The sequence below is a fragment of the Zosterops lateralis genome, assembly GCF_965231275.1.
Source record: "Zosterops lateralis genome assembly, chromosome: 8".
Classification (NCBI taxonomy): domain Eukaryota; kingdom Metazoa; phylum Chordata; class Aves; order Passeriformes; family Zosteropidae; genus Zosterops; species Zosterops lateralis.
This window is the reverse complement of record NC_139768.1, coordinates 21212892-21236881: the sequence shown is the minus strand read 5'-3', so window position 1 is coordinate 21236881 and position 23990 is coordinate 21212892. Positions and strand designations below refer to the sequence as shown.

General features: G+C 36.8%; 1 protein-coding gene across 2 annotated transcripts in view; it reads right to left on the bottom strand.

Annotated features, from left to right (window-relative positions):
• ATRNL1 (attractin like 1) overlaps positions 1-23990 on the bottom strand; it is a 442299-nt gene that overhangs the window by 52008 nt on the left and 366301 nt on the right. The window lies entirely within an intron of this gene.

The following is a 23990-nucleotide window of genomic DNA, read 5'->3' as shown; positions in this document are numbered from 1 at the left end:
AAACCATGTTAATCAACTTAAAAATGGGCTCTGACAGCCCAGACTGCAGATCTAACCAAGCAAGAAAATAAATTATCATAAAGACAATCGAATTTTACTGAATTTATCTGCTTGCTGTATGTAGTAGTATCAATTTAAAGCCTAGAAAACAGCAAAACCTTTTGATAAACACATTGGTATCTGAGAGCAGCCAACTTCCCCATCTCCATTAAGAAGTATCCATGTGAAAGAATTCTGCTTCAACAGCATCCATTACCCAGCCTGCCTAATGCCAAAATGATAAAATGAGAGCAAGTCTATATTATATACCAATAGGTAAAGACAGTTAATCCCTCCTGAGATCCCCAGACCAGGAATTCTGCCTTGTCTCTGTCTGTCCTGCTAAGGGAATGATTTCTTCAAGGCAGGACATTCCTGATTCTTTTGGCATATGCAAAAAATAGATGCAACGTTACTATATTCATTATAAATATATGCTTAGAAACTCTCTGAAAATGTTGCCTCTGTGTGATAATCACCTTGCTTTATCTTATATAAAACTATGATAGCAGTGGTGTTGATGGCAGGAGGTTTGTGCTGTTACCAAACTCTCACTAACTATACTGATAATTTAATTTTCAATTAGTTTTCAACTCAATGGTTGCTACCATATTGTTCTGGATTTACCAAGTACAATAGGAGCTGGAGAAAAAAAAGCAAAGCAGTCTACAAAGACATAGAATAATAAGCTTTTAAGATGAAAATTTGCAATGCATCCACATTTCCATGTTCCCAAGTTTTGTGTTCACTCAGAGATAGGCATTTCACTTTTCAGAGCTTGAACATTCAGTCAAGCACTAAAGATATTTCTAAAAACATTAGGTCAAAATCAGCATAAGCATTTCTTTCTTTTTCTGTCTGTAAATTTTCTAAATGTCTGTCATGTTCCAAGGCAAAATGGGAGTTCAACATTTTGATTCAAAATTCAAAGCCAGAAAACTTTCTATTTACATAAATATTGCAATGTATACATAAATGTCAACTTATTCCAGTATTCTATGAAAAATTATAGTTTAGCCAAGTTAAATACACTGCAAAATACTTGATACAAGGAAAACAAAGACACTTCCATCATGTAAAGCAAATAATTTTCTATTTTTCTACCTCCAAGTAACCAACATTTATTACTGCTCAGTGAAAAATAGATAAATATACTTTCTTCTTTTTTTTTTTTTTTCCTTTTTTTTTTTTTTTTTAACTTCATGGCCGTATTTAAAAGGCATTTCTGTAGATTCTTTTAAAGTGACAGCATTAAAGAACTTGGGTAAACAATGACATCTAATTTAAAATTACCATGACATAGGAAATGACAACTTACATTCACCAAAACCTTTACCAAATGTTGAAATAGAAAAATAAAACCCCAAAAGCTCCAGCTGGTGCTACTAATGCAAGCAATAGAGCATTTAAGTCAATATTCCTGACTTGTCACAACAGCAAATCAAACAACTGTTTGAAAACACGGAGAAAATAAAATCTTCATTTTAAAAAGTAATTCAGAACACTTTATGCAGACACACAACTGAAAGGAACAAATTTACCACTATGACTTTTAATTTGATTACTTTCTTCTAAATCCAAATGATAATATTTTCTTTTGCTGGGTAATATAAACCCTTTGATCAACAGGCCCCATCCTTCTCTGTTTGAAGTTTATACTAATGCTCTTCAAAACACAATTGGAGGAAATGATTTCTGATAAATACTCTTTCAAAGAACTTTATCCAAAAATAAAATATACTAAGAATTGTGTGCTTATTTATTCTTTATAAAAACTATGACAGCAAAAGCAAGATGTCTTATCTTACCTCACATCATTCAGGTTCCCTAGCAAAATAACACAGTAGCATAGAGCAAATGATAATAATTTAGATAGCCTAAGGTTTGTCAGTTGTTTAAAGATAAATACATAACCATGAATCAAAGTTATTTCACAGGGACATAACATGTTCTCTGAAATGTGCCATTTATCACGCATTTTCCACAGGTTTTTTGGAAGAGATAAGGCACAAGTTTGTTTGCCCAAAGCAGTAAGCTACCATGATTTACTTGCTAGAATTATCTTTTTTTCTTTTCCCCGTGTACAGAAAGTGACTTACATATTTTGCCAAAACCTCAAATGACAATCACAGATTAATAAAACTTTATCAGTGGAAGACATAATAAACAAACACTTCTTTGATAAACTTTTACTCCTATATTCCCTTTTTTACACCCACTATGACAGAAAGAGGTATGTCAGCTGGGAAGGTGAGAAAGAAAGTGGCAGAAAACTATGAAGGAATAAAGGGATCAAAGCACATACATTGTAATTGATGGGGAAAAAAGAAGTGTAACCCAGAGGATGCAGAAAGAAGAAATAAGTGGAGAGGGTAGGGATTAAATCAGCCAAAAAAAAAAAAAAAAAAAAAAAAAAAAAAAAAAAAAAAAAAAAAAAAAGATAAAGTTTTATCCACAATTTAAGTGTATATTCATGCATTTATTCACAGAAAATAAGTATCAGGGGTCATCTTCACAGGTTCCTAGATTTTTATTAGAGAAAAGGTTCTACATTCTCCCAGTCTTTCCTGAAAGTCCTAAAAAGCCAAAGTTCAGCTGCCTGGTGAGTCTATGAGGAAATACCAAGCTATGGGAAGATTCTTTTGGATTTGCTTCTGTAAGAAATAAATTTGGGCTGACTTATTTTTTTTTCCTCCACAGGCCAGATGACAATATTACCATTGCTGGCAGAAAAACACAAGGCAGTGTATGCTATGTTCATGCCTTATAAAAGAAAGCAGCAAAAGAGTATTTTTAAGTATTGAAAACCCCTGCAAATCCTGCATTATTATATTTGTCTGTTTGGGAATAAAAGAGTTGATCAGCTTCAAGAGTGCATAGCAAGGAGAAGCTGGGAAGTGGATTGTGTCCCCCTTGGTGGGTGGGATGGGCAGCAGACAGCAGTGGCCTGAAGAGGTGAGAAGAGCTGGAGAACAATGGCTCAGGGAATGTTCATGAAGCTGCTCTAAGTGTTCAGCATCTCCTTGGGCAAAATGCATTGAAGCTTCAGCATCAATTTGTATCTATGAAAATATTTAATAGTGTGAATATGGGAAGATGGAAAGTTTAAAGTGTTTTGGTTCCATCTGTATTCCAAGAAGTGGTGTCTCTCAGAAGTGCTATAAAACTTTCGATTTTCAGTACTAAGTAATATCCCTCTATATATTTTCTTCCACATTCTACGTTAGGTGCATCCAATTTTTAAAAGTGCATTATTATACCATAAGACAAATACTTCACGTAAGACTAAATGGCTCCAAACTCATGCCAAAAAAGCAATTAGAAAATTGAATCAAGGAATTAAGGATTAATGTGAGCATGTTACACCTGTCAGAAGCAATAAGTATTTTGACAAGAACGGAATAAAGTTTGACAGTGTGCACAAAAACAGATCTGATATATAAATCAAGTATTAAAATGCAAACAGCTATGCATTAATCACTGTAATGTTTCCTAACTAAAATGGTCTTAGTAGTACTTACAAGAATTCATTATAAATAAAACTTCAGCTCTTCTTACAAAACAGCTTGAATTACACTTTTTATTTTATTAAGTAATTATGTCAATTTAAACTTAGTTTTTAATTATATTATTAAAACAGCATTAATCTGGTGAATTTCACATCAACTAAGCTGGGTACCTTGGCAAATAAACAATCAAATCTGTTGTTGCAACAGGATTAGAGCCAGACTCAGAACGTAAACAACCACTTTTCTGGATTTTTAATGTGCAAGAGTTCAGAGGAGGGGAAAAAATGAAAAAAAGAAAAAGACTGTGTCCTCTGAAGAGGTAAGACATGCAGAAAAGGAGGAAACATAAAAATCAGGCTGTTATATTACAAGTACTCACATCTTCACTTTCTCTCAGTCTCTGGTACTTTTCCTAAAGTCTGGTAATTTTCTGAGTTGATTTATTTGGTATACACAAGTCTCAGATTCCAAAATGCACTTCAGTACTCTGGTTGGATTTTGGTCAAATTAAGATGCCTACATGCAAATTCAAAAGCCCCAAAAAAACCTGTTAGTCTGACTGTTAGTATTAAAAATTTCCCAAGATTTGAAAGTCGTCTGTACCTGCCAGGCACATTTTGGTCTCTTCAATGGCTGCTCAGGATTCACTGGCATTCCTGCAGCTGCCCTGGATGTAGAGCTTGACCAAGGCAGCTGTTCCCAAAACATCCTAATCAAATTAGTTTTTTACATTGCAGTTGTGGCCACTTTCTTTTAAAACACAGTTGAAAGCAGAGATTAACTCTGTTTTTCATGGTAAGAGGATGAGCCCTGGTTACCCTGTTCTGCTTTTACTAAATGCATGTTTGAGGTGAAATTCTCTGACCTAAAATTAAAGATAAGTGTCAAATGCTGTGATTGTTCTGACCATTTTCAGTGCAGTAAAGGCAGACTTCTCAGTTAGTTAGCTAGGAAAGAAAATTCACCCTCTCAAAATCACAGAATTCCACTGATGTCATTTGGCTGGGGCTTTTTTTGGCCATTGTCCTGCAAAAACTCCACCTGTTCCTTGTGCAGCTATCCTTCCAGGAGAAGGAGATGGCAGACTCCCACATGTAGACAACCTCCATCCCACCTCCACCTGATTCTTTCCATGGTCATTCACCAAGAGAATCCAACCCAGCAGTAATGCCAGAGGAAAGAAGCAGCACTGTCTGCTCCTCCCAGCAAAATCCCACCACTTTCACAGCACCTGCTGCTGCCCCAAGGAGAACCTGGCACTTCCAGATTGCTGGAGCTAAGGCAGGACCTTAGCCAGAAACAAAGCCTGCCATCAGCACTGCTGGTTCTGCAGACTGTCAGTGCTACACCACTTACTATTCTAAGTGTTGGGTGAACTAATGAACTAATGCTCATTAACATACTTTTGAGTATGAGCTTCCCACCCACCCGCAAGTTCTGACAATTTTCTGCACTGACTTATTCAAAGAGTAATGAGCTTTAATGATAGTGCAACACAAGGAAAAAAAGAAGAAGAAGAAAAAAAAAGCTTTCACAAAACATGATTTGTGTGAGGGAGAAATATACTTCAGGAAACACAGACACAGAATAAATAAACAAGGCTGGGATACTGAACATTGCTTGTGGCTGATAGAGGAAACACCATTTCTTCATATGACTCCAGGGCTTTACAGAAATTCTGAACATCTACAGAAGACTTTCATTTAATACATCACATAAAGTTCCTCTCTTGCAATTAGCAAGTGGAAAGCTTCACCTCATTTAAACCTGCAAGAATGGCCCAGAGCCCAAGTGTCCTCAGCACTTGGAGTTTCTGCACTGCACCTTCTTTTGCCTGAGGATTTCTAAGTGATTTGTAGTTTTGGCTAATGAGGTCCCACTAACTTTTGGGAGGTACATAACCACATTACCAACAGCAGCAAAAGCTGGTGAACTTTTTTGTTGTATCCCATAATTCTTCTATCTATACTGGCAGAGACTCAAGGCAACTGCCTTGCTTCGGTGATCAAGGCATCCAGCTGTACTAATTTACTGGGAGGACTCTACCAACCCTACCAGCCCTTCAAAATGTACAAGTTTTCCCTGAAAACTTCTATCATGTCTAATAAAGCTGAGATCAATGGGTTTATTGATAATTAAATGCAACCCAACCAAAATTACACTAACATTTCTCATTACTTTTTTTAACAGCAAATTATCTTTCCATTGTAATTCCGCCCCACTGTTTTTGCAGAACACAAATCATTAATTTCCTTGTTTCAAAATAGAAATGGAAATCTCAGACTCTACTGGAACATTATTTTCATAAGAAAAAACAGTGGAAATGAACAATAAATAGAATACATTATGATTACCAAGCTGTTATTATGGCCCCAGTGCACAAACTGCATTGTTATCCTTCGATTTATTGTCTTGCTTCTCTATCTCAGCTCTAACAATGATAGACTGCATTCTTTCATGCAGCCTCTTCTGGTAGAATATGGTTGTTAGTTCTGTACTGATCTGAAATTTATATATTAATCTTAAAATGTTTATGCTCAGAAAAGTAATATTTTTATTATAAGAACTATGTTTATTTGCAACAAAGTTGCTCTCAGTTAATCTAGTAAGGGACTTAATTTCAAAACCTAATACTATGTCATGTAGCATTTCATTAGCAAGAGAATTGTGAATTGACATTCTGATTAAAACTGATTTATTAAGACCAAGCTAGGAGAAACACCTGCAGATGCATTTATTTTCAATGGGGATTCCAGAAAGAACTGCTTATCAAGTTTGCTATTCAACTTTTTTCCTAGTGCCTAGAGGTTGCTTTTCCTGAACTGTGACATCATTGTGCACCATCCTGGAATTTTCTTGATTTTCATGAGTGGTTGAACAGAGCACAAGTCATTGAAGCTAACTTAAAACATCAGGTGGCTGCAAGGAACACTGACTGCATTTCTTTATCTGTGTGCCCATGTACGCAGTTCCCTGTGTCTTCACACTGTTAAATAAACTTGGTTTTACTTTACTATTACATCTTGCCCATTAATGAGGGTAATTCCAGGTTAATATGGAAAATATTGAACATAACTTAGAGCGGATGGTGTGTGTAGTAGTTGTACTGGATTACTGCCAGAGATATCCCCTGGAGCTTCCAGAATATTCCCCTATTAAGCTTCGTGAGTCTGATTAAAGGCTGGCAGTGACAGCGTCCAGTTTGTGAGAAGAAATTTCTCTTGGCAGCATCCTGGTAGATCCTGTTGGGAAAAGCACCTGAGACTCTGTGTCTGTGGCATATACCAGGAATCATGCATCCCCAGGTACCTTCCTGTAATTCTTCTGACTGCCATCCTGTAAGGCAAAGTGGTGCTGTGCAGTGAAGTGATGCTAATGGGCATTTGTTTCCCAGATGGGCACACCTGCTGGATCTCCAAGGATTAGAAAATGAGAAGTAGAGAATTCTATTATTCCTTTACAATTCAGCCTTAAAGACTCATCTATGAAATCTCATTTCCCTGGGGATGAATGACTGACAGTCCATCACTGCTTGAGCTTGAGCTGATCACTTAAGAGTAGAAAGTCCCTCCATATGTCACAATGGGTTAATTTTACCCTAGACTGCCTGTAGAAGAGAACATGGTCACCTCAGAGCCACTGCTAACTGTGCAGGGTTGGGAAAGATAAATTACAAGGCATAATTTAAATTCTGCCTTACTTGCAGGCTGACAGCGTGGCTGTGGTAATAGGCAAGGCTAAGTGTGAGCACAGTACAGGTCGCTTTCATGGGGAACAAACAAACTGAACCAGCTGAAGGGTTTTGAAATGTCCATGAGGAGCCCAGAAGGACTGTCCTGTGCCCAGGGAGGGATCATAAAGTTTCAGTCTGTCATTGTGACAATGAAACTCACACAGAAGGCAGAAGTTCTGACTAACAGTTACCTTTTGTGACTGCAGAGACCTTATTCCTGTAGCTCTGCAGTGCCCTAGAGTCATAAAAGACAAGGTTTGATCATCATTTAGGAGATCTATGCCAGACGTGAGGGTTAGGAAAGGCAAGTGTCCTGGAAGGATTAGGCTGTATTTTGCATTTCTTGCAAAATTGGAAAGAAAATATAGTACCCTGTATGTCACCCAAAATATCGTGTTGGTGAACTTTTCCTCAGCAATGCCTTTTCTAGTTCTTTTTTAACCTCCTGGCCACATGCAGAATGCCTAGTGAATGATAAATTAAAACATTTCTACCTGGAATTGTAATAATAAAAAAGAGAACTAAATCAAGACATTGTGAAAACTAGCTGTCAGCAAAAGAGATTAAAGTGCAAACTTGGCAATATTCTTAATGCAGGAAAAAAATGTTAATGGCACCAGAATAACAAATTACTTTCTATCATGACAACTTACACAGATCACAGACTAGGGAATGGAGGGAGGACACAAACGAACGTCTGAAAGCATGACATAGCTTTTATTTTCATTGTCCTTGCCATGGCCCAAGGACAGCTGTAAAGTGTGTACACCACAGCCAAAGCATTCTGAAACAAATGATCCCTGTTTAAGACTTGAAATCCTATAGAAGTTTTCATCCCAGTGACTGCATGTGGACATTGTGGATCCAATCGTAGCTGCTCGGGCAGCAGGAAGAGCAACAATAAATAAAAGATTTCTGGGATCCAGGGAAAAGGTATGAGATGGCAGCAGAAAAGAGCCTGGTTTTGCTGAGTAATATGGTGGCAGCAGCAGCATGTGTTAAACTGCTTTGGCAGTGGTTGCTGCCAGCAAGGGGAAAAGGGAGAGGGCAGGAGTGTGAAAGCACAAACCAGACCTTGTTAAGGTGTTACAAGATGTGCCTCACTTTCCTCTCTTGAGGACCTCCATCACCTGTTCTGACCATTCACCAATGTGAAAACATAATTAAGTAGTTTTTTGGCTCTAATCTTATGAATTAATTCAAATCCTAAGTATCAGCTGCCTAAATCAGCACAGCACTCGAGTAGCAGCAGAACTATTTTGATTTACGCTGGCTGCAAATCTGACACTATGGTATTCATTTATTAATAGTGTCCTTGAAAAATCCTGCAAATAAACTCAAGTATTATCACTTAATGTTGCTTTCTAAGATGCTCCCCATCAAGATTGTTAGTACTTACTGTGCTCATATTCAGAATATCACTAAAAACGCACCAAAAAATGGAAGCTACAGGATCTAATCTGACAAATAATTAGACACATGAGAATTAGTGCTTGGAGAAACTTTGCATTAAAGCAAACATGATTACTTGCATGAATGAAACTATTTAATCTTGTTACTCATGTTAGCTCAACATATCTGATGGAATACTTTTTTTTAAAAGAGACAGATTTTTTTACTATAAAAAAGGAGAAAAAAACCTGCTCCTTTAAAATACTATAACACCTGTATAATTTTTACTAAGCCACTATAGATCTACAGTACAAAACTTTTGCTGAACCCCACTTATATGGAAAGTAAGTGGGTTTTGGAGGGGGGGGGGGTTGTGGGGATTTTTTTTTTTTCTGGTTCTGCTTTGTTGGTTTTTGGGTTTTCTTGTGTGGCTTTTCTTGGTTGTTTTGTTGTTGTTGTTGTTGTTGTTGTTGTTGTGGTTTTTTGTTTGGTTTTTTGTTTGTTTTTTTGGGGGTCTTTTGCTAACATATTCCAAGCTTGCTTACCCTCTGGGGCATTGCTAACTAAAAATGAGTGCTATGGAAATATAGCTCAGCTCAACTCACCCTTCTGTTCCAGTCATATTTCCTATGGCACAGCAGAACTTCTAATTATGTCAATATATTTATTATTCTCTTCATTAAGGTGGTACTCAGTCACCAGCAACAAAAATTATGGTTCACATTAAATTCTATAGTCCCAATCCTTATTGCATGAAAGTATTTATCTTGCTTTAGAAAATGTTCTGACTTTAAATTTCACATTTAGCAGCAGTAATGATTTTAGAATCTTACATTCAAAAGAAATACCATTTTCACAGCAGACTGACCACCTTTGTGAAAGAGTTTCCTTGCAAATTCACAAATTTGTCAACTTTTCATTGGAGTTTCCTTCAGAGCCTTACATTCCATTAAGATTTGTACTCTGTCCATACATTTTTCATATCTAACCAAATGATTTTTCTTCCCCTAAGTTTATGCATAAAGTTTAAATCACTGACAAGACTAAAGCAGAGTAATGTTTGTCCTGCACATCAGTCAACAGAACAGTATAACACATTTACTTTTGGTCTCTATGTAAACTCTGATTTATTTTAGCAGTGACTAAAGGATAAAGCAGCAGATAACACATTTTACCATAATTTTCTGATTCCTCTTCCCTTTTCCCACCCCTTCCCAACACCTTTCCCAGTGCTATGGAAATAAATGCTCTGCATCAAATGCCACTGGCTAACAATAAGCAGAAGGAGCAGGAACTTATTTACTTCAGCAAGGGTTGAGATTTGAGATCAGTCACTAAGCAGATGTTATTTCTGAAGCTGAAAGTATTCGTGATGATTGTTACTATAGAAACCAAGGTTTGTAAAATATTCCAAACAAACCCTTCTTTATTACCCTGGGCTGTAACTACAGTGCTCTGCATTAAGGCTGCACCCCACAGTAAGTTTTCAACTGCACACAGTTTCTTTCTGGTTATTTGCTTTCAACAGTGACCACAGACAGGGTTTCTGTAGGTCAGAAGAGACCGTATCACAGTACCAGCCATCCATAAAATGACACACACTGTACCCATTCAGCACTAAACTCCTGTCTCTTTCATTTCCCCCCTCCTGTGGGCAGCCACTCAAACCAGTGTTTCCCTGTTCAGCGACAGTGAAAAACAGGAACCCACTGCTAATTCCTGTGGTTAGATCAGCAGCACAAAACCAGCAGTGGTTACTAAATGCCAGCCCCAGCCTCTTTAGCAATTAAACCATTCTTCATTCTTAGTAGACTTTGTGAAGCCCGTGCGTCACCCCGAAGGCATCTCTCGGTGGCCTGTCGTGTCACAGCCACGAGTTTCAGACTCGCTGCTCTCTTTGTTAATCATACTGGAAGAGTGAAAGTTTGGATCCCAGCTCCAGTGAGGACAGTGGAGCTCCAGCCCTGCAGGATCCCTGGCTCTGAGGATCCCCAGGGAGAGGGCACAGATGTCCCTGCTGGGTGAGCTGGAAGCACCATGGCCTGTGCCAGTGGGAAGGGGCAGGTGGAATCCCATGCCTGTGCTTGGTATTTTAACCACTTCTCCTCCTTGTTACAATTCAGTTTCCATAGATGGGAACAGGGCAAACTGCAAACAGAGATTAAGTGGCAGCTGGTTTCTTATAACACAGGGAAAGGAAAACTGTACTTAAGCAAGGAAATTAGAAGGAATTTTATTACAGAATGAATGTACCATGTGGACACTGTGAATAATCTTTGTCTGAGGCCTTTCTGTCTTCTTTTATAGATAATTCCTTACAAAGAATAAAATGATACTAATATTTTGAAATATAGGTATGTTCAAGACAGGTATGGTCACAACTTCTGATTAATACTATTAAAATTACAAAGCCATTTTCATCCTCAACTTACTGCCATTTTCTCATAGTCCCCTTTAACTTTTTACAGTGTTTTTAGTTCAAATAGGACAATTTTACCCAAATATTTCAGAAATTTCTCAGTTACCTTTGAGACGTGTGACAATTACATTTTTCCTCTAATACCAGTTCCATCCAGGACTTACAATTTAATTTAAAACTTGGCCTTGACTCAGGTAACATTAAGGATTCCTGCTTTTCATTATTGTTAAACAAATCTGTTTTAAAATACAGCGATGCAATCAGAGCACAATTAGATTTCCATAAGAATATACAGAAGTATGGAACTGTGTGTGCCACTGGCACCTATTATTTCCTGCACACCAGAGCAGGAAAGCACTAAGCAAAAGAGCACAGCTAAAGAGTTTTAGTTGTGGTGATTTCTTCTCTTCCAATGGTGTGCTGAAGATAATAATAAAATTAAAAATATTTATAAAATATTTTAAGTGTGAGAAGTGTGTGATAAAAGACATTCTGGGAAAAGGTCACAGACAAAGCAGGAATGCTTTATGAAGATAGAGCTACAATTTGGATGTGACTGTGTGGGACAGGATACAGAAAATGCAATAAAGTCATGGCACATGTCCTGGTGGAGCAATGCCCAGAGATGGAAGAGCTGCAGTTAAATACTGTGGTTACAGGGAGATTAAGGGTCCAGAGAACACACAAGCTGTCTTTTCACTGGCAGCTATCTATGGATACCCAGAACATCTTGAAAGCTTTTGTCTCTGTGAAGTAGGTTGTGCTTTCTTCATGGAGGAGGAATTATGGATGGCTGGGGCTAATGTGGTCAAATCCTCTGGATAGGGGCACTCAAGGGATCACAGCAGCCATGTGAGAAATCCAACTGCCTCCTATTCCCAGCTTGAGTAAGCTCCATTTAAGGCCACCTTAACTTCAGGTTACTTTCCCCTAACAGATGGAATTGTACATATGTGCAGGTAGGCTACCTACACAAAAAATTTTGTCATTGTTTCTTACTAAGCTATCAGAAATCTCTGGAATATGACGTTGGAGGAAAAATTTAAGCAGAATAAAAGCTACATCAAAGACCTTGAATGAAAAATCTTCATGAAAAAAACCTCCTCAGTCCCAGACAGAGCAATTTCTCACAATTCCCCAAATGTCTATTGAAATGAGTTGCACTAAAAGGTTCTAGAGCCATCAATACATTTAAGAATTTAATAGATGTCTTTTAGTTCTTTTTGATCATAAATTGCCAGAATGGTTTCTACTCTTTCCAGTTCCCTTGTCCCTGATTTTCTGCTGTGACATTTCTGGATGACTTCCAGTTCTGATTGTTGTAAAGTCCTTGTTTTTGCAGAATCACCTAGTGTAGAAATTTGCAATTCCAAACACTATCTTTTTTGGTCTGTTTATCAGCTAACACTCTTTGCTCAAGCAATCTTTGCCCTTCACATTCCAATTGGTTTTGTCCTTATTCAAACTTCTATGAATTTACCATAAGTAATGTAATTTAAAACATAGATTAATATTTTTCTTTATTTAAGAAAAAAATTATCTTTTGGCAATCTTCAATGACAAGAAGTATTTGAACATATTAATAATGACAGACTTAATTTGGATCATTAACATTTCACCCATTCAATTGTTATAATATTGAGGTTTATTTTTATATTTTCTTTATACATTTAAAACTTTTTTTTTATGTTCACATGAAAGGCCTCTTTGTATAGTTATAATTTTCCTCCAGCTTGCCTGCTTTTGTTCATTAGAGTTTCCTAATTTTCTGTGAACTGCTGAGCAAGCTGAAGATTTTAATTGGATATATCACTTTATTTTTTCTTGTAAGAGCCTTCTTATTAAAGGCTACTCATGTAGATGATATAGATGTTAATCAACTTGCATCTGTCCTTCTAAAAGATTCAGTTAGGTCCCTAATTAACCATCTGTAAACAAACCCTTGCTCAATAACAGGGCTCAGGCATTTCTTGTGAGGTAGCAAAGGCTGGTAAGGGCCTCCTGCTACCTCTCAGCTCCGCTGTAAATATTTGACTTCTCTCAGTATACAGAAAGTAATTGGAAAAAGACAAGTGACTCACAGTCTAGATTGCAGATCACTGGATTCTCTCTAATTGAATCATTGTTATTATGAGAAAGCTTTAAAAATTGCAGGTGTCTGTTGCTCCCAGGAGGTGTCAGGTGCTTTAGCGGCACTAAGAGTTGTGTATTCCAGAGCTGTAGGAAGCCAGGATAGAGAAGACCGTACATTTCCTATGATGAAAGTCATGAGAGCCAGTCTTTAAAAATGAAATTACTTCTGCAGATAAAAAATAGGGGATTCTCTCCCCTCTCAGAGAAAAACACATTATTCTGTGCATTTCCCATGATCCTGGTCTTCCAGAACACCAATGGTCACTAGAAAATTCTTTCGCATTTTTGATTTTTTTAATCAAGATTAGTCTTCTTTAAGACTGTTTTCAAAGCTCACATCTCCCTGACTTTATACTGTAGCACTTTGTACACTCTGCAGAGATCACAGGAGTTTCTCACCAGCTTCAAAAAGGGTAACAAAGCTCCCTAATAAATCTGTATCTCTCATGGACACCTCATGTGCCAGGGCAATAAGGGTATCCTTTTTTCTTCTAACATATTTGGCATTATATACTAAAAGCACTCTATATTTATACCTCTCCCATTCCCAGCATGCTGTTATGGACCACATCTGCTCACAGAGACTTGATGCACACCCTGTAGCTGTTTCCTTATGGGCTGCTCAGGGCCGTGACAGAGACAGACACTGTTATTGTCCATGCTTAGGAGCAATTCCTAGCACAAAAGGAAACCATCTCCTCTGTTCTTACAAGCAGATAACTCACCAGCGTGTGGCAGGAGGCATTCTTCATTTTTACCACACAGAAGCCCATCAAGGGTGCCACTCAATCACATGGAAGGGATTACAGCTACTCTGAGGCACTTCCAGTCCCGCCATCATATCTATTTCTCATCCTCCCCTCTTCTGTTCAGTACCTTATTATAAATTACAGGTATTACCAACTTTCTGCTAATCCACAACTAAAAAGATTTTGTTTGATGACCACAAACACTGGACCATTTGCACAAAACACATGGAAGTGACTGCTTTTCCACAGCATGTCCTGTGAGCAGCAAGCATGACAGAATCCACATAACTTGGCATATATGACTTTAGAGACATACTCATTTTGATTTAGTACTAATATTTCAGTGGTACTGTTTTATGCTTTCCACCAACATTTCAGCAAGGGATGATTGTGACTCTCATGTTCAAAGAACTTTATTTTGTCTTTAATTCTCCAATTGATAGAGCTGTTTTCTGAACAGCACTTGTATGTAATTAGGTCCCTATTATATAGTTTCTAAGAGCTGAGAAGGATCATTAGGAATTGAAAAGAAAATAAAGACATAAAATGAACTTGCTAATCACCAAAAGTTGGAAACAAAAATTTATGAAGGGAGGAAGCAGAGGCACAAATCAGAGATCTAACCTTTTTCTGCAGTTCTATGTTTCTCTGACTCAGTGATCTCCCCCAAGATCCAGATTTGTTATAGCACATCCATTTCATATTGATTGCAACAGATTGTGTAACGTGAGACATCTTGTCTTTGCAATTTTCCAGATTCTTCTGAAACTAAACTCATCAAATCATCTAAAAACATATTACCAGAGCTCTTCAATATTGCATCTATCACGTCTTTCCTTCCCATTACCACGTACATGCAGATGATTAAATTAACACTCTCCTGTATCCCACACAGACCATCACCACAGCTGTTGTGTCAGATATAATCCATTGCACCTCTGTTCACCTGTTCCACACTTGTAGGACAAAAAAACCCTCCTCTTTGGGAGACATAGACTGATTTTAGAAATAGCTAAATGTGTTTTGTAACAGTTTTCCCCAGCTCTAAATGTCAAGGCGCTTCTCAGTTTTAAAGATCTGGAACCTATCTAAAAGCTCATTGTATATACACTTGATATTTCACTCAGCACACTGAGCACTTCTGGGCCTTTTTTGGGCCTCCTACCTAATGGCCCTAGGAGCTGGAAATTAAAAGGTTGGATAACCCAAACTGGGAGTTTCACAGCATTCCACTAAGATACACAACACCTGCTTTGATTTTTTTATATTTAGGCTGACACAAATTAAAGAATTAGCTTCATAATCTAAGAATATGAGAAGTCAACCCATATCACAGTCTCTAAATTCCATTTTTTTCTGCAGTGAAATATATACCATATGCATAATCTGCATATGTGATCTACAGAGCTTTTATTGATGATTGTTTGGTGTGATCTATAACTCATATATTGCTCATTTGTGAGTAATCAAGTCCTCCCAAACTCTATCTCACACACATAGAAAAGATGAAAAAATTCAGTGAATATCACTTTAGGAAGGCCACATTATTCCTGAATGTCACAGCTTATGCAAGTCCTGCTGAAGAAAGCACAGAACTAACTGACATCACAAAATTACCCACTCTAAATGCATTATACATTTAAGAAAAATAAGTAATTTAGGAATCTGAAATTTTTCTCTTAGAGAAGTTTTCTTCAAAAAATCTTTGACTATAAAGCCACTTTTGCATAATCACAGAATGGGCCAAGTTGGAAGGGACCACAGTGAGGTCCTGATCAAGCAAGGTCATCGCAGAGCACATGGCACAGGATTAGGCTGAAAAATAGAAAACTGTAAAATTCTCAGATTTAATAATTTCCATTATAATTTTCATCAAAAATTCACCATTTGTCCTGTCTGGGTTGGATTTGATAAATAAAAGGGTGATGTATTTCTAGTTCCTTGGGTTTTGGTACCAAGGTTCTATAACTTCCAGTGTACACAGGCATCCAATGCCTTTACCACCACCATCTCTGCAGCACATAATAATTTGGGAAAGACTTTTACATGCTTAAATTTTAAATTTTTTTTTAAGAATGAAGGCTAAAAGATTATATTATTTTTGTCTATATTTGGTTACAATGATTTCTCTAAAAATTCCAAATAGCCAAAAATTTTAAGAAGCTGCATCACACAGCCCAAAAATCTGGAAGTAAGGGATGCTCTTCCACTAGTCCATAATAAAAGCAGAACACAGAAATACGATGTAAAATAAAATATATATAATTACCTATTACAAGAAGAACAGATATAAAAAAAATGAAGTTAGCTCTTTAGAACTAAGGAAAATTAAATTTAAACCAACACTATTATACTGTATTCTTGACAAAGACCAAAATGATGAAATGTCACTTTTCTTTCAATGTCTATGCTCAGCTTGAAATAAAGACAGCACTTTAATATAATTTACAAATACATGTTAGCTATTACAACATCGTTTGTTTCAGTCACTCATTACTAATACCTAAACAGAAACAAAAGTTCAACAGCTCCGTTGACAGCATGATAAATTACAAGCAACCAAATGAGTAAAACATACTACACTTGCCATCACACAACTAGGGAGACTGTAAAAATAACAGAAATCTTTAATTAACTCAGGAAATTAAAAGGTGAGTTTAATAAAGAAGCTTAATAACAAGACACACTCAGATGAACTCACGAGCACATGTTAATCAAGAACAAGGAATAATTTCAGGTACATGACTAGATACTCATACAGAACTTAAATATAACAAAAGATAAATGTGTTAAAGTGGTATCCACATACTGATGTTATAAATACAGGCACTGACCATAAGGGTCTATTAACAAAAAATGGGGGGCAGGGATGGTTCCTCAAAGAGGACAAGTTAAATGAGAAACTACACTGGGACTCACACTGTGGTTTACACCACAGAAGATTCTTACTGCCCTGTGCTTACATACAGATAATGAAAAAAATATTTTTATTAGGTGGGGGTTTTCAGAACAGAACTGCACTAGCATTCAATTAACTGCTGCAGCAAATGTGAGGTTGGTATAGTCATAAGTCTTCTTTCTGATAGCTGCCTAATTCCTTTGGCTTCAACAATGATATTTACTGAATGTGCACTATAAATACAGACAATAACTAGTACATGTGGAAAACTCACAGTACACATTCAATAGGTGTTTATACAGGAACAGAAGTATGGTTCTTTTCTATTCAAATACTGAAAATTATCAACATTATGAAGAAATGTATGTCCTGAAAAATTTAATTTGAAAAAGACCCAGAAAATTTTAATGTGTTTGGAGTGTTAAAATACATAACATTGCTGCTTCAGTGATATTCTTAATGGATAACAATTGACAACAAAATATTTCAATTAAGAGTCCCTACAATCAATTGAACGACTTAACTACAAAACCTCCCTATAAATAAGTTATAGCCTCCTGAAATTAGAACATTTAAAACACAGAATAAAAACATCATTATCCTGAATTTAATAGGTAAAACTATGACTAAGTTATTTGTTAAATAGCACCAAGTATTAGTATTGTCCTTCTTCAGCCATGTGGAAAATGCTTGGAAAGGTTCAGTCCCCTCCAGATCTAACACAACTTTCAGGAAATAGCCACAGGCTTCAGTAGTTTTACACTTCCCTGGTAGATTTTCCAAACAAAGGTAACTCTTGTCTAGCCCAAGCCTTACAAAATTGTTATCAGCTGGAGCATTCCAGATGCTGCTTTCAGTGACAAAATACAAATTCAATGAAAACAATAGGTTTACATTGAAAAAAAGTGAATTATATCTGAAACGTCTCAGCATTGGATGTACATGTGGCTTTGATAGTGATAAACACTTGGTAAAATGAATTTTAATATGGGAGTACTCTTTCAATGAACATTTACAAATGATCTCTTGGCTTTTCTAATCTCAGTCCTTATTCATCTTGGAAATTCTGCTTTTGTTCTTCCTACAAAACGTGTTCCACGAGCTGCAGAATTGAACTTACTCAATTTATAACCCATGGTTTTTAACTCGTTCAGATGAATTTGGTGATGCACGGTGGTGCCACATTTATTCTCAGCAGCCATGCCTCCCCCCTCCCCCACAGCCCCCAGTTTATTCATTTCCTAGAGGAAATTGCAAGTTAATAGAAAAAGCAGCACTGGAACTGCCTCACATCCTATAGTTATTAATTAAGTAAAGTCTGGTTCAGTAACTCTGGATACTAAAAATACAGAGTTAAACAAACCCTAGTGCTTTTTGAAATGAAGTTTCGACTTTGTCAGTCATTCTGCAAAATTTATGCATTAAGATATACCTTTCCTTTAAGAATTTTTTCACAAAATCTCAGAGTAAAAAAAAAAAAAAAAAAAACCCAACCAGCTCTTGACCATTTCTTTTGAACTCCTTCAAAACAAACCCAAGTAATGTTACTGTTGTGAAAGAGCCACTAGCTGGGTAATTATCCTTTACTCCTATATGCAGATGATTTCCCTGCAATTAATAAAACAAGAAGGTACACTACTGATTTTGTTGACAACGTACAGTAGTTACTAAAGCTTAAAATTCACTAGTGTAAGAAACTTTTAAGTGCTCCTGATATCTGAAGATCTTACAGGATAATTATAGTTGCAGTTGGTATTGAATGTTAAATCAGTAGGTAGCATGCTGGGAAAAATGCACATAAACTTAGGTTATAACAAGCCTATTCCTTTAAAGTGAACCTTTTCTTAAAAGTGAACAGGCTATTATTAAAGTGATTTTTTTGGGAAATGAAGACAATAATGGGTTCAACAGCTATGTCAAATATTTTTAAAATTCTGAATAGAATTAAATATATAAAAAACTTACGGCAAGTTAAAAGGTTGGGAAATGGTGTTATAAATGCAAGAGGAAGTAGGAAATATTGATGAATTTCATCTGTGAATATGTACATTACACAGAATACTTGCAAACATATCAGTTTGTACCCTATGAAGGAATTGAGTCCCCTCTTCCCTCAGGCAAATTAATGCATGGGAACCTCTAACTGAAAAGCAATGCCAAGGAAAGAGAAATGCCATAAAAGATAGGATTTTATGACAGATTAAATTAAATTATTTATTATGGATGGACTAGAATTCACCTTTGATTAAACAGTAAATGTTTAGGTTGCTTTGCTCTCATATCTGCTTCTTCTACTCCAAACAAGATACTTGTGTCACCAGGGGAGTTTGCTGTGTGTTTGTTTGTGATGCTTGCTGTGCTCTGCCTGCAGAGCCTGAGCCGTGCCCTCAGGGTCACACCTTACACCTTGGGAAGGGGAAAGCTGAGGTGCTGCAGGGAAAGCATTCCCCATTTCCTCACAGGAGCATTTTGCTCCTCATTTCCTCACAGGAGCAAAACTACTGGCAAGGGACTGTGGGGCAGGGGCGAGGCAAAGCCCCTGCACTTCCCACCGAAGCTGCACTGCTTTGGAGCATTTCTCCAGCTCAGAAAGAGCTGCTGCTTGTGCTCCTCTTCTGCAGCTACAGGGACTGGGGTTTTTTTGTCCCACGGAAGCAGGAGCCTGTCCCCAACCCTGTCTCTGGCTATTAGGATGTCCATCTGCTGATTCCTGCAACAACAAAGGGTCTGTGGTGAGCTCCTGTGGAAGCACAGCCCAGGTGGCTGCCACCCTTCCAGGCAGCCACACAAACCACACTGCAAAAAATTACACCAGAGCAGAGTTCATAGCAACAAGAGAAAAAAGGGGGGAATTAAAGATCACTTATAACAATATAGAACAAAGGTTAGGGCTAGCCAGCATCCAAGTGTTGTTAACTACTACCTTAAAACGAAAATAACCACAAAACCTACAAATGCCAACAAGCTCTAAATCACTAGAATAGAAACCCAAAGCAACAAATAAAATTATAAAATGAACAATTTTTCTTGTAGAGGTTTAGAATCTACTCCATCAACTTGCCTACACATAATATGAATGATTATGAAAAGGGTTGAGTGTTGAAGGACTGTTTTCCAGATTTGCTGTTGCTTTCCGTGTATTAGGACAGTTACCCCCTTTTTCTTTTCTTCCTCTCAAGTGGATACAAACAATCATGTTGTGCATCAGTAAATCTTCTCATAAGATATAGTGCCTTTTAGCTTATTGTCTTCAATGAAAAAGCTCTTATACTGAGTAGTAGATACACTGAATACTTCAAATAGTATGGAAGAAAGGCCATTAACTCAAATTAATTCAATTTTTTCTAACAGACACTTTTGTTCTATTGCACCTGAGCTCCAGTTCCCTTCTTCCCTGCCAAACATATTCAGGCCCTAAGGGCCTTTGGATACTTTTGAAAATCTATTTTAATGACAGTGTTGATTTCTAGTTTGGAGGTTAAAGGATATATCCCTCTCTGCAGCATGTGCTATGGCACCCCATTTCTGCTGGTGGTACTTTAGTGTAAAATCACTGTAAATTATTTCATATGGAAGAAAAGGTGGTGTTAAGATATCAGCTTTAGAGCACAGCATCTCATTTAAAATTCCCTGTGCACTGATTTGCTCATCTCTTGGGCTGGGGATTGGTGCTTCCTTTGTCATCTCTGCATCACAGCACATTGCCCTGCTAGATTTCCCAGCACAACCATTCACCCTGAAAGCTGCACTGCTGCAATGATCTACCTTAAAAAAAAAAAAAAAAAAAAAAAAAAAAAAAAAAAAAAAGCAAATTGAGGTATTTTTTAGAGTACAATACTTCCTCAATTCATTTCACAGAGTTATTGCTCAAGCAGTTGGGGGGCACCAGTAAAATGCACAGGTAAAAGGTCTAAATGATAGAGCCTGATGCAGAGGACTGAAAATATTGAGAGCCAGTGATCCTGCTAACCAGCCAGGAACATCAAACTGCTCATTCCTTATCTAGTCTGCATTTTGTTCATAGGAGCTAATTTCACCCAAACTAACCATTTATGTTATACTAATCAAACTTGTTTAAGACCTGTATTTAACCGGAAGACTGTAATTTCTTTTCTCAGACTTTGAGAGGTCTTGTTTCCCTGAAAGCTGGCCTGGTTTTTTTATTTCAGAAATACATTAGTTAGTTTAATAAAATATATGGCTTTTCTGGGAAATCTTTCTTTTCCTACAGAGTATGTGATTAACAGGCTGGCAAGTTAAATTTTATGTAAGCAGGATATATATCTCCAACCTCTTAAGCACCTTGTCTCAGTTTTCTCTGGAAGACTGGGTCTGTTGCAGGAAAAATGACCACTACTTCCCTACCAGGGAGAGGCTTTTCAGTATATCAGCTCTTTATCTGCCTTGATCTAAAAAACCCCTCAACTTCAGCAATGAGGAAAACCAGAAGGCCAAAGTAACTCCTCTCACTACTTGCTCACAGCCAGGGAAAAGCACCACATGCCTCCAGAGCTCTGTGGCATTGTCCAGTTTTCTGCAGTTACAACCAGGTCCTCAGGTCCTGCTGTTTTGGCAGAGATTGCATAATGCTGACACATTTAAGAAGGGAAATTAATTAGGCACAGTTGTGAGTGATACTAGAACTGGAAGGTTTCATTGGCCTGGGACTTTCTAGAACAGAAAGTGGATAAATGAAGAGAACTCTTTCTGAAATCATAAAATCTTCCTCACAGTAAGTGTGCTAAAGAGAAAGGAAGTTGTAACAATAAATTAATTCACCTGGATATGATACACAATTACTTGAAACAGCTGCTTATGTACTTGAGTTACTGGCTTGCTGTGCTAAAACACTAATTAAAAGTAGATTGAGAGAAGATAGCACTGACATTTGCATTTCCTGCAAGGTCACTTCTGAAAATTATTACTGTGATCCAGGTAAGATGTGCTTCTTAATGCTTTTTTGGACAGTTTGTTCATGTTTTCTTATTTAATGAAAATGCTCAGCCCAGTACTATTTAACTCTTTCCTTCAGACATAATATAATCTGCCATCGAAAAATATTACCATAAATTTCACTTGCAAGAGGATTAAAACCGAAGTAGTTCTATCCAAATTAATTTAGGTAAGTACACTAGATAAATAAATCAGCACCCTTCAGCTCTGAGAAAGCACTTCAAGCAATTTCAAGTCATTAAAAATACTTTTAGTTCCAACATTTTGGCTCTTAGAACAGTCTTAATGGTTATATGACAGTATGTTCTACTACTGGCAGTATGGCTTTTATTGCATCCCCTGATCTATTTGATGATCATGGCAGCTTTTTAGAGAACTACAAAGAAAAGTTGAAATAATGAATTATTTTTCAGACAAGACTAATAAAAGTGTTAATCAAAAGTACCATAAATGTCAGAAGCTCTCATAAATTCTACATTTTATATATTCCCCCTTCTAAACATTCAACCAGTAGAAGAAAAATCCTAAAAAAGGGATAAAAAAAGAGAGGGTGTAAGCCAAGAAAGAGAACAGTACACTCCATGTGCCCCTACAAAAATCTCAGCACTTTATTTAACTGCTATCATTTACTGATTTATGAAGTAGTATTATTCTCCTATGACTTAATTTCTGACAGTTTATAAACATCTCATATAGATTAATATGATTAAGTTTGATTTCTGGTTAGATAATAAGGTAGTCCCATATGACAAGATACAATCTATTATTCTCCCCTTATGCCACTATTATGAATTATTAGTGGGTTTTCATACACTTCTATCAGTATAAGAATCACTCCCCAACACATTTTCCAGTGACTTGCACACCACTGATCTTGAGACAAGTAAGAATTTCAAAGTACAGCATGAAATGTATCTATCCAATTTATAATAACAATTTTCCTTTTTTTTTGGTGACATTTATCAAGATTAAATGATATTTGACCCTCTTTCTATCTACTTTTAAATTGGCCTTGAAAGGAAATTCTCACTGGCAATTGAGGAGAATGTAACTACATATAGCATTGTGGATTTGTTAGCAAGAACTCATTTTGAATTTTTACGAGGTTCCAAGAACATTATGTTGGAAAGTAAAATTATAGAGCTGTCAGTTATGTCTGTTGGATGGCGCACTTATGTTAGTGCAATGCTAGGAAGTTTCAGTAATTTTGTTGAGGGGTTTCCATAGAGCTGTGCAGATGCTTTGTTCTACCTATATTGCAAATACCTGCTAATTTGCTGCACTTTCTAACTGAAAGAAATGAATTTTTAAAAAAAGAAAGGATAAGTAACATTTAGAGACAATGAACAGGCAAAAAGATGGGGCTTTGTAAGAGAAATCAGAGAGGCTTTCAGATGCCTTGATAACAGTGGTGCAGTAGATGGCCATTTCCAGTCACAATATATATTTTCCTTTACCATCCACACACACACACACATAAACACCTCTGGCAGCAGCTATAAAAATAAGTTGCCATTGATGTGAGCATGCATTAGCTACTGTTTCTCTCACAGCAGTGTCTCATGCAAACACAGAATATATATATATATTAATCTTACAGCAACTCGACAGAATTGTTCCATAACCCCCATGCCCAGAGGAGAGTCCACTTATTTAAAATGCATGATTCTTGGTGTGAGAAGTGAAATCTATATATATAAAAAAAAAAAAGTTTTATGGAGCACTTTTGGGAGTATCAGCGTGACCCTTCTGAGAGTGATGTTCTAATGCAGGATACATCAAAAGATATTCACAGTTCCTCTGTTTGAAAACTGTGGTAACAGATGCTTCTCTGCAGTTCCCTGTTTTATAAAATAACCAGTGGCAGAAATTGTCACCATATGTTGGATGTTTCATCAAACATCCAACTTGACTCATTTTTATCATACCTGTACATTTTTTCAAAATGTATACATTTCTTAATTTTATTCCTCCCCCCATATATTTCATACCATTAATATTATCAACCACATAAATTTTACTGGTAAATCTTGTAAGAACACTGAAAAAATAAAATAGTTCCCCCCCCAAGTCTTTTTCATCAGTATAGGCTTAATCTTTGAACAAGTGAGTCTGATAAGGACAATTTTTAGTCTTTGGAAAGAAACACTACACCTATTGAGCT